Genomic DNA, 6081 nt, shown 5'->3' on the forward strand with positions numbered 1-6081 from the left:
TATTTACGTATTTATTTCTCAAACCCGAACTCCGTACATCATCTCTTCCCTGCTCCTTTCTCTCCCCAAACCAACCGCCACCCCCCGAACATCAACACCTCAACATTCTACTTCTAGAACCTTAGACAAGAGCTCGCGGAAGCACGAGCAACTACTACACATTACACACCAGTGCCAAAGCCGGTGGTAAAAGGCAATGATGCCGTCGCGGGCACTTTTCTTTTTTTTTTTTTTGTTAAAGTATTCCAGCATTGCTGGGTGTCCAGTCGAGCCCCGCCCCCTCTAGACCACGCCCCCTCAGGCACCGCCCCGCCCCCGAAAACTCATCCCCCACCCCTTCCCTCGTGTTGTGGGATCCCCCACCACATTTTTTCCATTTCCACCACTGGAACCTGTGCGTATATGTGTGATAGTACATACCTTTCAATATAGTCTGTTCATGTACATTAAACTTAAGAAATTCCAATTGTAAGAATCGTCAGGCTGCACATGTGCGAATGCTCTGAGAGAAATCACGTCCATTCGCCGGTGACATCTGCGCATGCTCTTAAAGCCGCTGCCCATTCGCCGGTGACATCTGCGCATGCTCTTAAAGCCGCTGCCCATTCGCCGGTGACATCTGCGCATGCTCTTAAAGCCACTACCCATTCGTCGGTGACATCTGCGCATGCTCTTAAAGCCGGTGCCCATTCGCCGGTGACATCTGCGCATGCTCTTAAAGCCAGTTACCATTCGCTGCTGACATTTGCGCATGCTCTTACAGCTGTTGCCCATTCGCTGGTGACATCTGCGCATGCTCTGAAAGCCGCTGGCCATTCACCGGAGGCATTTGTGCACGCATTGAGAAAAAACATAACACCATTGACTTGTGACATCTGCGCATGCTCTTAGAACAAGATGAGGCGTGAGGGTTGGCATCTGCGCATGCTCTGGAAAAAAAACACGAATCCATTCGCTGGTGCCATCAATGCTCTGATTACTTACCGGTAATCTTCATTACTCCTAGTCCTACTCTTCCTCGTCACAGTACTTACTTCATGAGGCACCCGCCTCCGACACAGGACCTTCTTCTATTTCTTTAAATCCCTATAACTCCTCCCCCACATCCATGTCACTCAGTTTCATATTACCAAGCCGGAGCATGGGACCTTCCCCGCAGGGAGGGTGAGGAGGGTCGTCAGTACTGTGACGAGGAAGAGTAGGACTAGGAGTAATGAAGATTACCGGTAAGTAATCAGAGCATTACCTCCACGTCCACTCTTCCTCGTCCCAGTACTTACTTCATGAGGTATACCAAAGCATCAACGGGGAAAAGGTCCCAATGAGACAGAGCCAAAAACAGTGCAGCAAAACACACCCACAATAACTCTTAAATCACATCCCCACAGACAAAAACTCCAACCACGAAGGAACCAACCCCCGAGTGGGAGAAACTCAACCCATAGCGATTGATGAAAAATGCCTAGACCAGCCAAGGCGGCAGCCATACAAATCTCTTGCAGAGAAAAACCCTCCTTACATCGGGCCAGGAAGCCGCGAAACCCCTGGTAGACCGCCCCTGATTGTGCGCAGGCACAGGCAGGCCAGAAGCCACATAGGCCCTAGAGATCACAACCCGGAACCACCGGAAAATGGAAACCACAGATGCGTTATGCCCAGCCCCAGCCAGACCACAAGCAATCAGAAGACTATCAGATTGGTGGAAAAAGCAAACCAAGCCAAATACTCTAACACGTCCCGCCGGACATAATGTTAAGCCAAGCCACCTCCTCCGGCGTTCTTGGATCATGAAAGAAGACAGGGAGAACCAGACCCTGAGAGGTGTGAAACCCGAGAGACAATTTAAGGGAGAAACTTCGGACCACACCCCAGCACCACCGAGTCTGGCAGCACCCTCAGGAAAGGAGCGTGACATAAGAGAGCCCCAATCTCCCCAAGCCTACGGGCAGAAGTGAGGGCAATAAGAAAAGCAGATTTCAGTGTAAGATGTTTGATATCAATCTCGGAAATGGGCTCAAAAGGAGGCCCGTGAAGGAACCGTAATACAAGAGGGAGATCCCAAAAGGAAAACCCTTTATCAGCACAAGGAAGGGAAGAAGAAAAACCCTGAATCAACTTCCCCACCAACACCTCCCCATCCAAGTGACCGTCAGAGTCCCTCAAAAGGAATTTCATGGAGGCCCGCTGAGAGCGAAGCCTGGAAAAACTGCCAGGCCCCTGTCAAAACCCCTCCTGGAGGAACCGAAGGATAGCAGAGGCCAGAACGCAGGGGAGGGATCCCAGACTGCCCATACCAGTCTCGGAAATGGCCCCAATGTCTGCCTAACACCTTCAGAGTGGAGGGTCTAATAGCATCCATTTGGACTCAACTACAGGATCTGAGACCCCCTGAGATATCAACCTAGACTGAGCAATAGCCACACCGCCCATTGCATCCGGTGGAATTCTAACCGCAGATCCCCTTGAAGGGGACACGGCCACCTCGGAACCAGTCAAGGTTCCTAGGAACGAAGCTCCAACAGAGAGGGGAGCCAACTCCGGCGGCACCAGAACAGAGCTAACAACAACACAGTCACCCTGGACACTCAGATGCGCCAAACCACCCGGGGCAGAAGGGGAATAGGCGGAAAGGCATAAAGGAAAACCCCAAGGCCACTGTACAGAGAGGGCGTCCATCCCCCAATCCCCTCAACCTGAAACCGAGAGCAGAAGAGGGGAACTTCTGCTGAGGCCGGGGATGCAAACAGGTCTAGAACCAAGGACCCTAATCTGACACAGGTCACCGCAAAGACCTGGGCCAACAGGACCAGTTCTGCAGAGGAGTGAAAACCGGCATCTGAGAAGATCCGCTTGAACATTGTCCACCCTTCTGATACGTGAGGCCAGCAGATACAACAGATGAGATTCCTCCCAGGTGCCTATCAGCGCTGCCAGAGCATTCAAGGAACAGCCGGAACCCCTTTTGCAGTTCACATATGCCAAGGCCGTCGTATTGTCCGATCGGACCAAAAACCGCCGACCGTCCAGCAACTCCTCGAAGTACACCAGAGCTTGCACAATGGCACAACTCTTGCCAATTGGATGATCACCGGCTCTCCCCAGATCTCACAACCCTTGAGCTGAGAGGACCCCCAATGTATACCCTTTCTGCTGGTGTTGGTAGTAGGAGAGGTCACAGGAGGAAGGACCATGCACACCTCAGCCTGTAGACCTGAAACCCCCCGCCACCATAGCAGGGACACTCGCAGCGCTGGGGACACTGAAAACAAAACTACGAAAGCCGAGATGTCGGGAGCCAGTGGGAGAGAGTATAAGACACCAGGAGACGTAACCGAAGACAGGCTCAAGGAACTGGAAAACATGCAAGACGCCACGTGCCCCGTAACTTCAGCAACAGGTGAGTCGAGACATACTGCCTTCTGAGAACCCAGCCCAGAACAGCCAGCAAGCGCCCCCCCTGCACAACATCCAGAGTACGCTCTCCCCAGACGTCCGGACAAGCAGTGCAGGGTCTTGAGACCCATAAGCAGGTGACACATCCTAGAAGGCATAGGGACCAGGAACACCCGCAAGTAGAAAACTTGACCCTGAACAGGGAGAGGAACGCGCAAGACGGTAACCCACAACAACCGTTCGGAGAGAACGGATCCCATGGCCAACTACTTGGACCGTGAGCTGGGTACCAAAGTCCTAACCATGCAAACCTGGACAGGAGGAGACAGGAACGGCAACTGATACCCCCTCCAGAAGGAGCCCATTACCCAGGAAGCCGAACCCCACCGGTCTCATACACCTCCGAGAAGATAGAGACGAGGAGCCAGGGAAAACCGCCAGTTACTGCACTTGCACCAGAGGGAAATCACAGGACGTTGAAACAGGCCTGCGCCACAATATAACAGCATGCTTGTCAGCCCACAAAAAGATTTGACCTATCAAAAGGAAGATACTGGACAGGCCAGAAGTCAAGCAGACTATGGCCCCCTCAGCCGACAGAGGAGCCACCAGGCTGGCGTCAAAAGGGCAGAGTACTGTCACAAAGCGGGGCAAAGCAATCCATCCCGGATAGCCGACATCAAAGGCAACCCCCTACCTGAGGTATGCCTATACTGGAAAACCCACTGAAGTGACATCCCCCTCCACCGGCACCAGGGGCTCTGAGAACCCCTCTAAGCACAGACATGTGCCACCATGTGCCCTATCACTTCCCACAAGTCTGAGAGGAGGCGTGAAAGCAACACGTCAGCACCGGAGGACCTAGGGCCTAAAAGAAGAGACACTGGGAACCCCCTGCATGGCCGTTACTTCCATGATCATTTTCCATAATCCCATGCCGGACAAGGGAAAAGCAAATCAACTCCTTTGACTTTCCCTTGCGCAGTTTAGAGGAAGAGGACAGGACAAGGAGTCTGCGTCCATAGCTAGCACAGACCCAAACACACCACTAACACACCACATGACTGAGAGGTGGCTTGAGCCCTGTATCCAGTAGCTGGTAGCCCCATGCTCTAAATCGTTCCAATGCATCGGTCTAGGAAGGATGAAGGACCGAGTCAGCACCGCTGAGACTCGAACCCGAAGTGTAGACTATACCAGGCCGGTACCCTTCCGGCCGCTTGCAGATGTGTCCAAAATCTGCGCCGTATTCACAGGCAGCACGCAAGGAATGCAGCCAACATCCGGTGCATACTGGGCTGTGTGTGTCTGAGGAGCGGGTGGTATGTGACATGCCTGTGACAGAACAGAGCCCCGCACTTTCAAATACTCTGTCACAGTCACCCCACGACAAGAAGCAGAGAGAGTCCTCACAACAAAAAAGGAAGGCTAGCCCATACTGCCAAGTGCTTGCCATCATTTCCAATAAAGATGTGTACACAGAGCACGAGGTAACGGCCTTTCAAAGGAGTCAAGATGGCCATACCAGCAAGAGAGGGGAAAACATCAAGCACAGTCCTCCCCTCTCCTTACCTTCCCCCAGAGAATGCAGCTGACATCCGGTGCATCCTGGGCCGTGTGTCTCTGAGGAGCGGGTGGTATGTGGCATGCCTGCGACAGAACAGAGCCCCCGCACTTTCAAATACTCTGTCACAGTCACCCCACGACAAGAAGCAGAGAGGCCTCACAACAAAAGGGAAGGCTTAGCCCATACTGCCAAGTGCTTGCCATCATTTCCAATAAAGATGTGCACACAAAGCATGAGGAAAATGGCATGTTGAAGGAGTCAAAATGGCCATACCAGCAAGAGAGGGGAAAACATCTGGCACAGTCCTCCCCTCTCCTTACCTTCCCCCAGATAATGCAGCCAACATCCGGTGCATCCTGTGCTGTGTGTGTCTGAGGAGCGGGTGGTATGTGACATGCCCGCGACAGAACAGAGCCCCCGCACTCCCAAAGACTCTCTGCCACTGTCACCCCACAACAAGAAGCAGAGAGGCCTCACAACAAAAGGGAAGGCTAGCCCACACTGCCAAGTCGAATCAAGATGGCCAAAACAGGAGGAGAGGGGAAAAACACCAAGCCCAGTCCTCCCCTCTCCTTACCTTCCCCCGGGCCGTGCAGGACCCGGGACACAATGCTCACGCTGCGGTCCGGAGCCCAGCAAAGAACCGAGCGAGGCAATCCAGCTCAACTGTGACCCCAAGCCCCGCAGGGGGCCCAGGAGCAGTGCCGCACCTGAGGGAGCCGAGGGCCCCGCCACACAGCCCCCCCCAGGGGGCCAGCAATCGGTGCTCCCTGGTGCCCCGCACCGGGAAGAAAAAGTCCAACCTGCCGGAGGCAGGAAAAATTTAAACTGAGTGACATGGATGTGGGGGAGGAGTTATAGGGATTTAAAGAAATAGAAGAAGGTCCTGTGTCGGAGGCGGGTGCCTCATGAAGTAAGTACTGGGACGAGGAAGAGTGGACGTGGAGGTAATGCGTGTTCTCAGAGACAGTTCTAATCCATTCACTGTTGTTCTCTGCGCATGCTCTCAGAGAGAATACTAATCAATTCACTGATGGCTCTGCGCATGTCCTGAGTGATAATACTAGTCTATTCACTGGTGACATCTGCGCACGTTCTCAGCGAGAATACTATTCCATTCA

The 6081-nt window shown here is 53.2% G+C and overlaps 1 protein-coding gene across 2 annotated transcripts in view; it reads right to left on the reverse strand.

Annotated features, from left to right (window-relative positions):
* The window catches only part of LOC138452948 (zinc finger protein 84-like), a 156121-nt gene extending 150340 nt beyond the window's left edge, over positions 1 to 5781 (reverse strand). For both annotated transcript variants that reach the window (XM_069605319.1, XM_069605318.1), the window contains exon 1: positions 5538 to 5781. The gene's annotated coding sequence lies outside the window, so the exon portion shown is untranslated. The remainder of the gene's footprint in view (positions 1 to 5537) is intronic.
* Positions 5782 to 6081: the final 300 nt, after the last annotated feature.

The sequence above is a fragment of the Ambystoma mexicanum genome, chromosome 4p, assembly GCF_040938575.1.
Source record: "Ambystoma mexicanum isolate Mex_15411 chromosome 4p, UKY_AmexF1_1, whole genome shotgun sequence".
NCBI classification, from domain to species: Eukaryota; Metazoa; Chordata; class Amphibia; order Caudata; family Ambystomatidae; genus Ambystoma; species Ambystoma mexicanum.